This window comes from Babylonia areolata, chromosome 20 (genome assembly GCF_041734735.1).
Source record: "Babylonia areolata isolate BAREFJ2019XMU chromosome 20, ASM4173473v1, whole genome shotgun sequence".
Lineage (NCBI taxonomy): Eukaryota > Metazoa > Mollusca > Gastropoda > Neogastropoda > Buccinidae > Babylonia > Babylonia areolata.
This window is the reverse complement of record NC_134895.1, coordinates 14,029,040-14,039,039: the sequence shown is the minus strand read 5'-3', so window position 1 is coordinate 14,039,039 and position 10,000 is coordinate 14,029,040.

Below are 10,000 nucleotides of genomic sequence, written 5' to 3'. Positions count from 1 at the left end.
ACACACATATATATATATATATATATATATATATATTATACAAATAGATCATGCCATGTTTCGAATAATACCATCATCAGTAGATGCCACCAATAAACAGGATATAAAAACAAACGTGGATGTTCATGACGCTTCTTTGGAATATGTTTCAAGCAGAGATCATTCATGGTAGGACACTTCAACACACAATAAACTTCATCTTCAGTTGTTTCCCTGCGCAAAGGACACGGTGTTATTGAATTACGTGCACATTTACAGCGATACCGATGCGTGTTAATTTAGAGAGAGAGAAAGAGAGAGAGAGAACACTGAACACTGAAATGTTTAATGTCATTAGCTGAAAAGCTCTGGTGACATAGTAGGTACAAATCAGAACAAATGGTGCAAATAGATGAAATGAAAAAAACAAACAAAAAACCCCCAACAACAACAAACAAACAAACAAACAACAACAACAACAGCAACAACAACGACGACGACAAAAAACACCAGAACTGAAACAACATAAACTAATAAGAGTTTTGCGACACTTTGGCACATTGTCATTAGCTTAAAAGTACATGTGAGGGGGGGCGGGGTGGTGGTGGTGTAATTTGCCTTTTTTTCAGTCGTTCGTCTCCAAGGTTTCGACAGTACACAGAAAACAAAGTACAGATAAATCATATAAAAATATTTACGCATGTAACATCGATACACATCATATCAATGCGAACACATCAAATAATTGCAAAATCGAGATTGACCATCCAAATGTAGCCCTTCCTTTTTTTTAGCCCTTGCTTTTTTCTCATAGAACCCATACTAATCTTTAATTGACTAATGAGTATTTGGACCGATGATGGACGTTTTCCGTATATTTATTGTCTCAGTTACATATTTTGCAAGTGAACGAATCATATCTTCATTTTCTGTCATTAGTATGCCGAACAAATCTTTTCTCTGCGCTGGAGCTGTATTGAAAATGGTGCAGTTTTTTTTTTTTTTTTTTTTTTTCGTAATTCATCGTATCTTTTGCAGTTAAATATGAAATGATATTCATCTTCTGGGTTTTCGCCACACATTGGACAGGGAGATGTTGCTACGTCTGAATCGAACCATCTTCTGTTGGCATTCAGTCCAAGTGCTCTCAATCTGAGCTTTGCAAAGCAGATTTTATGCCATTTATTCATTTATTTGTTATAATCTTAACATATTTCTCTGTTTGAAATATTGATTTAAATGAATAAAACCATTTATACCTATCATTGCTCTCTATTTCTCCGTGCCAGTTTTGTTTGTAACATGCTATAAGTCTATCTTTAAATTCCGATACAAAGCCGCTCTCGTGCCCTACTCCTTGGCTCATCCAAACAAGACCGAATTCATGTTTCGTTAGTGTTTTCTTGATGTGGAATACCCAGTTCTGTTTGTCATTCTCCTCTTGCAGTAGCAGCATCTCGTATGCTTGTCTACACAATCGTGATGTTGGCAGTCTTGTTAGTTTGAGCCAATATTTTATGTATTTTACAATTGATCTAATATGCAATGGGTACCTGCCGGTTTCGCCATACATTATAGTGTTTGATGAGTGTAATGGGACCCCCCCCCCCCCCCCACCTCCCCCCAAAAAGCGCTTCATTGCAAATGTATGTACCTTTTCCATTTGGTTATTTGGCATGAGTCCCCATATTTCCGCTCCCTAGTTCAAGGCTGGTTCAATTTGTGTGTCGAAAAGTTTCAAAAAAAGCCGTGCGTCAGTCGAACGCAGTCTCTTGAGTGATTTTATAATTTGGATTACACCTTTTTTCCCTTTTCTATTTGCTTCATCCCACGCAGACGTCAAACTCAATTCTGTTGTGAATAACATTCCTAAATATTTATATGTATTGGTTACTTTTATTTCCCTATCACCATAGCACCATTTTTCACGAGTTGAAAGATAACCTCCATTGCGGAGGTTCGAGGTATGAACAGCCCCATTCTCCCCCGACACTTTCAACCCCCTACACCCCCCACCACCCCTCCCCCCTCACCCTCAGAGATGTCAACCCCTGTCAAGTGTTTGTAGGAACAATCAGGAAATTATTTTTGGTAGGAACATTTTTTTTTTTAAGTTGGTAGGGACACTTTGATGTTTGGCGAAACTTCTGTTCCCGCCGCTGCTTCCTTACAGCTGACACATCAATGGCACTGTGGTCTCGCTTCCCTGGTCTTCGTTCGTCTTGTTTCTCACACCTGGAATCCATGGCTGATTTTTCTGTTTCGAGCCGTTTCTTCCTTCCTTGCACTCTATAACTTAACCCACCGGACACAGACGCTGTTTGACCGAGACGCAACTTGATTTAGCCACGTTCTCTCTTGTTCGGACAAACGATTAACCTGATTGGTCCACTCAATGCTGTTTCAATGTAAACACGCACGCGATTAGCTGAGCATCATCACGTGAGACCAAGGTTAGTAGTGACTGCCCTGGCTTCATGATCGATAGGTCTAGAGCATTCTGGGTAACATTCCGACCGTAAAAGCATGTAACTATGCTGTGTAGTCGAAAATGAACTCACCGGAACAATTTTGACGATGGCGTAACGTCGATACAAACTGCGATCGAGCGTAACAAAATACGGCGAAATCGGAACAGTTGGCATTTCTGGATCATCCTGCTCTCCTCTGCCCCTTCACCCGTCCGCTTCAGCGTGCCTCTGGAAGGGTTCCCATTCTCAGCCAGATAAGACCTGAACGATACGCACACCCTGCAGTGTTGTACAGGAACTCTGAGCAGCAACACTCTAGCTGCCCCAGTCAAAAGGGCGTGTCCTTCATGGAAGTGGATGACACTCTGATTACTACGTGGCCCTGAGCGTTCCTGTTTAGGCCCTTCGCGTGTCCAGCACAGGACAGGGAAACTGAACAACAAACAAACAAAATAAATAAATGAATGAATATAGAAACGAATATTTAGATAAACACCAATGAGAGTTCGAACCCATGGTCTCCAAACAGTTAATGTATATAATTGACGCTAACTGCTTAGCCACGATTGCTGGTTCATTAGTATTGGCTGGCATGATACTCTGCGGCTAAAGTTAGAGGTTGTTCTGGCGCGCGCGCGTGCATGCCAGTTTGTGTGTGTGCGTGTGCGTGTGCGTGTGTGTGTGTGTGTGTGTGTGTGTGTGCGTGACTCGGCTAAATCCGCCCTGCGTTCTATCTCATAAACATAACAGGAACCTTTTCATGACTGAAACAAAAGACAACTCTCTGAGAACGACGAAGGAAAAGGCTAATGTGGAGAGGGGGCGGGGAGATGGAGAGCGCGCGCGCGTGTGTGTGTGTGTGTGTGTGTGTTGGGGGGGTGGGGGGCAGCCCGGATACGGGAAGAGTGGGGGTTGGGGGAGGACGGAGGGGGGGTGGGGGGTGGGAGGGGTATTATGTGTGGCGAGGGTTGTGGTCGGAAGGTTGGAGGCGACTCGGAAAACTTCTTTAGCACGAAGGGAAAAGATGGTCCCCAAGGGAAGTTATTCTCGTAACAAGGAACCGAGGACGTGAGTAAGCTGCCTTTAATAATGATGGCCTGCGCTGGACATGTTCATAGATGTGGCAAGATCCAGTTCGTTTGGCTCCGCTAGAGCCGGTGAGAGTCTTCCTGCGTTCTTCAGGGGGGTGGGGGCTTTCGAGTTTATGACGATGATAGGGCATCTACGTTTATCTGTATTTTATACCCATCGAAATATCACCACCAGCCCGTCTTCCACGCCGCTAGTTTATGGTGGTTTTTTTTAAAAACTTGTCCTACTTCTTCTTCTTTTTTTTTTTTTCTTTTGTGTTTAAGGTTCTTGCGGTGTTAAATGGATGTTATTATCTTCGTATGAACTTTAGGGTAAGCCACTAGCTTGTGCATTTATGTTGTGTCCGGAAATGTCACAGGTTTACGCAAGAGTTACATTATGCTTGGTTTACAGGAAGTGCCGGACAGGTGCCTGCCAATATATTCCATGCTATTTATAACCCCGTCCAGCCGCGCATGGCATTTTGAATCCCAATGCAGGTTACAGAAAAAAAAACAACCAACAGCAGCATCAACATTATGTGTAAGTGAATTTTTTTTCTCAAACGATTAGAAACAAGAGAGGCAAGGCCTTCAAGACTCACTTGTGATACACTTTAAAAAAAAAAAAAAAAAAAAAAAAAAAATCCAAGCTTTTTATGTGTTGAGTATAATTTCAAAATGTAATGTTTAAGATGAGAAAGATCAGTTTGAAGCAAATTAACTCCCCTAGCATTGATTACAGAGTAATTTCCCTTTTTTTTATTATCTGCACCAAAACGTTTGCAAAATAAATAAAACTTCCATGCTGAGCAGGAGTTCCTGTTTGAACAGAAAATGATAATAATGACTGCTCTTGTTGTTGGGTCAGAATATCAGATCAAAGTGCCAAGTTTAGAGAATACAAAAAATATAAATATAACAGTAAATGCAGTTTGCATATAATTAGGCTTCATTTTTTTAATTTTTTTTGTGCCCATCCCAGAGGTGCAATATTGTTTTAAACAAGATGACTGGAAAGAACTGAATTTTTCCTATTTTTATGCCTAATTTGGTGTAAACTGACAAAGTATTTGCAGAGAAAATGTCAATGTTAAAGTTTACCACGGACACACACACACACACACACACACACACACACAGAGAGAGACAACCGAACACCGGGTTAAAACATAGACTCACTTTGTTTACACAAGTGAATCAATAAACGACAATGGAACGGTCTAACAAAAAAGTCCGATCAATAAGGAAATGACACTAGAATCAGTATTATGAACACGTCAGTTGGAAACGTGTTGATTTTCAAAAACTCGAAACCTATCTCAATTGAATATTATCAGGGAAAAAAAGGATAAAAATGTGGATGTAAGCGGCATGAAAATTCCAGCTTTCATTTCATTGACGAGATGTTTGATAATGAGAGAGAGGTGGGAGGGGGAGGGGGGGTGAGGGGGGGAGAGGGGGCGGGGGGGAGAGGGGGGGTGGGTGGGGCAGAATGGTTTAGACGTTCACCTGCCAATACAGACAGTCAGTGAGAGTCTGGCTTCGAATCCTGCTCTCAACCTTTTCCTCCCTACGTTCGGCTGGAAAATACAACTGAGCGTCTAGTAATTAGGATGGGACGATAAACTGAGGTCCCGTGTGTGTGTGTGTGTGTGTGTGTGTGTGTGTGTGTGTGTGTGTGTGTGTGTGTGTGTCTATATATATATATGTATGTATATATATATATATATATATATAGAGAGAGAGAGAGAGAGAGAGGTAATCATGGTTGATTTCTACATTCTACATGGGGTGTGAGGGTGAGTTGGGGAGGGGGGGGTAGAAGTATTGAGACCCATTAAATAAAAAGAAAAAAAGTATGGAAAAATGGAGGGTTGTGGGACCCAAACAAAAAACGGAAAAAAAGAAAGAAAGAAAGAAAGAAAGAAAGGAAGAAGAAGAAGAAGAAGAAGAAGAAGAAGAAGAAAGACTTTTGAGGCGAGAAGACGTTCAATGAGTTGTGTAAATGTTGACACCTAATACGAATACACAAAACTTTATTGTCTATACTTTGGTACAGAGATTTTCTTTTTGACAGCAGCCCGTGTCCAACAAAACAAAAAACACACACACAGATAAAAAACAAACAAACAACAAAAAACAAACAAACAAAAAACAAAAACAAAATTAAAAAACCAAGAAAGATAATTAGACGGCACTAAATAGAAATTGCCGTATACAAATATACAGACTCTGATTTACACAAATTACAGGCATGTTAAGTCAGTACCCTCTTTGTGATGCTCTCACGGAATGAACACATAAATGGTGTAGTTAGCCAGGTCCGTCCATACGTTTCCCTTACATATATATATATATATATATATATGTATATATATGTGTGTGTGAGTGTGTGTATGTGTGTGTGTGTGTATGTTCTTTTTAACCTTTGTTTATATATATATATATATATATATATATATGATATATGTATGTGATAAGAATGTATGTATATATAATGTAAATAGATTTTTTTCTTTAAATTATTATATCTAATCTGTCTAAAAATCGCAACTTCGTGAAACATTATTTTCACCACTCCGGGAACGATACGGAAACTAATCTTTGCCTATCTGTCAGGCGAACAAAATAAATTTTCACGATTTGAAAAATCTGTAAAAAAGAAACAAAAAAAAAAAAGAAAAAAAAGAAAAGAAACCAAGAAAAAAAACAACGTGCAAACCTAGACAGATAATTTTTGAAAGTATGAACATAACTTTTTTTAAATTAAAAAATTTATTTATTTTTTTTTTTTACATCAGATTTAGTACTTCACTGGTTAAGTTTTCCCCACCCGCAGCTTTTCTCTTTTTTTTTTCCCCTCGTGTAATGTAACGTAGAGTGAAAAGACGTTACACCCACCCACCCCCACCCACACATTCTGTAATTGTATTGAGATATTTTGTTTGAAATCCCCCGCCCCCTCCCTCCCCACCCCCTCAAACCTGGTTTCCACCATCTCATACCATTCTTCACCATCCCCTCCTCTTCTAAACGATAATACTCAAATGTATATATTAGTACTCCAACAAAATGTCCTCAATCGCCGATATGTGTGACGGGACACCAAAAATTCCTTCTCCTACACACACACACTACAAACACCCACACCTACACCTACACACACACACACACACATGCGCGCGAGCCGCAGCAATTTCAACCTTTGCTACAATTTTTAAAAAAATGACGTCATTTCGTGTACGTCATACTTACGTAAAGCACATACATTCAGATTCTGCGTCAAGAGGACCCGCATGAGTTCTGTAATTGTATTGAGATACAGAAACTGAGAAAGGTATTGGAGAGGAAGGACCTAGATGAGAGTGCTGGAGGTGGGATTTGGTGGGGTTTTTTTTTCTTCTCTCAGTTGAAAGTTTACTAGAATGCAGTTTTTCATTTGTCAGTCCGGACAAAAGATGTATCGTTATTCTTCTGATGTGTTATGGAAATCGTTATTATTGTTGTGTGTGTGTGTGTGTGTATGTGTGTGTGTGTGCACGCGCGCGCGCGTGCGTTTGTGTATGTGTGTGTGCACGCGCGCGTGCGTGCGTGTGCGTGTGTGTGACAGAGAGAGAGAGAGAGAGAGAGAGAGAGAGACAAACTAAAATCTGTCTCTCAACCCACCCCCGCATGTTAGGGTATGGTTTTCTCTCTACTTCTGTCCCCCCACCCCCACCCCCCCTCTTTTTATTTAATTTTTTTTAAGACGAGCATAAAAAAAACGCACGTCCGACAGTCCCACACGCCTCACCAAACCACAACAGGTTTCAATCGAATCTTTGGAAGATGACTGTGGTCCTTAAAAGGACCGAAGTGTTTTTCTAGGATTTTTTTTGGTTGTTGTATCTTTATTATTCAAGAGTTTTGTGGCCTCTTTTCTCTCGCTGGTGTCATTACAAGTGCGTTCTGAGCATCAGTCCCTGACCCCCAGATGCTGTCAGTAAACGATACCATCATCACCTGCACCACCATCATCTACAGCTCCTCGATCGACAACTCCTCCCTCTTCTCCGTCTCCGGCCTCTCCTCCTACCTCTCCGCCTCCTCCTCCTCCCTCTCCGCCTCCTCCTCCTCCCTCTCCGCCGCCTCCTCCTCCTCCTCCTCCCTCGGCGACGGCGGCGGCGCCTACCGCGACTGCGACGACGGCGTCTGCGGCGACGATTAATGCCGGAGCCCGGTCCCACGATGAAGCGGTTGGAAGTGATGGCACGTCTGACGCTGCCGTTCTTGACGGCCCTAATCAGCATCTTCTTCAGGCTGTTGCTAGAGGTCCGACATCCGTACTGGCTCTCCAGGACCTTGCCGATGGAGGACAGACTGGAGCCGCCTCTCTCGTGCAGGGAGGCGATGGCCTTCACGATGTGACTGGTGTTGATGGTCGGTTGGCGGGGGCTGGGGCGGGGTTGAGCCGGAGGCGGGTTTGGATAGACCATCATCAGCCCTGCCTCGCTCGTCTGCCCCAGGCTCCTCTCCCGCGAACGGCTCGCCATCCTGGCGCTTCTTCGCCGGCTTCTGCGGCGGCTAGCTACCCAGCATGAACTCGATCCGAGTTCGTGTCGTTGGTGAAGAAGCAGACTAGGGGCGAGGGTCTGGGGGCCTTTATCGACTTGAGTGGGGTGGGGTTGCGGGAGAGGGAGGGGAGGGGGGGGGGATATCCATGGTGATTTGTGTGTGTGTGTGTGTGTGTGTGTGTGCGTGTGTGTGTGCACCATGGTATTCCTAGTACCGGAGAGGTCTTGGAGGCGAAGGACGTTGTTGTCAGATTGCCGAGCAACGTGTCCACTTCGGCCTGGATATAAGTCACCAAACTTGGCTTTGCTCAGCCAATCGTCATTTGTCAGCACTGATTACGTGACAACTCCATGGTTGCGGCTACACAAACGTTAAAACAAAAAATAAATTCCCTATCTCGCATACACATGCAGATGCACAAATAGATCTTAAAACGATCAAAATTACTTTTCAAATATAAAAAAAAACGAAGAGAAGGAAAGAAAACAAAACTTACCGAAATTTAAACGTTTTTTTTTTCTTTCCACATGTCTTTTGTTCGATGCATTGTCAAGAAAGCAATCCTGTTCGACGTGCCGCTCTCCAAACAATGACGCAACCGTTGAACGTCATAGAACTAGCGTCACTTTGAATGAAGTATCTTTGCGAAATTCGAATCAGCAAGAAAATGAGGTCTATCGTGGTGGTGTTGTTGTTGATGGTGATTTATCTCGCGTCCATTTGACTGAATTGATTTCATTTATTTTCACCGTCGGTAATATTAGACTTTAAAAAAAATTAAGAAGTTTGTCGTCATTGGTGACATTGGAAAAAAATCGCGTGCACTTTTGAAGTCCATGACTACAGTTGAGAGATCTTGCAGTCCCTTCGGAATAAATTGCAACATTGTTCACTTATCATTTACGTCAAATGTGACCTCATAGATTTATGGTCTTAATTCACACTCAAGATTGTGATTCTAAGCTCTAGATAGATCAATATCTGATTACAACTGATACAAGGTAACGAAACTCAACAATAAATATGTTTCAAAAAGAAATAGTAGAAAATAAATGGAAAGGGTAGGCGGAGAGTTATAGGTCTAATTAATTAAAGGATAAGAGACCGGTCTGATTAATTAAAACACACTCTCTCTCCCTCACTCCCGTACGCGCACACACACACACACACACACACACACACACACACATCAGATAGTTAGATCCACTAAGAAAAAGAATCATGGAGAAAGAATAGAGGTTTAGAAAAGCAAAAACTGAATAATTATGAGTGTTCAGAAAGTTTTTCCAGTTTTACCCTCAATACAGTATATCAAAATTAAGGCACATCATCTGTGTAGTTTACAGGATAAAACAAAAAGCTTTTAAAACTAAATATAGCAAAAAGCGTTATATGCTGCTGTGCAGGGTTACCCTAAAATACACATGTTCGTTTTGGATGTGGGACCTTAAAGCCCTTTCTGCTCCGATTTTCGGTGGAAAAAAAAAATCGTTTAATGATGTTGTTGATGAATTTGTACTGCTTTTCAAAAACATCATGAAAGTTTGCTTTGCAGTCCATTTGGACATTTGATTTAGTTAAGTTGAAAGTTTATTTTGTTCAGGGTTCTCACTCCTTTTAATAATTTTAATTTCATTTTCATTTTTATTTTATTTTTATTTTTATTTTTTTCGACTGAAACTCAGTATGCACACACACACACACACACACACACACACACACACACACACAGAGGTGAAGTTGGAAACGTAGATCCTCCCACACACTGAAGTTTCCAGTTACCACCTTCCCCTTCCCTCGCCTTTCATCCTTCTCTACTCCTTTTTTTTTTTTTTTTTTTTTCCCCAGTTTCTGCCGGGGAAAAAAAAAGAAAGGAAGAAAGAAAGAAAGAAAAAAGATGATAGAATTGTTGATAATATTTTG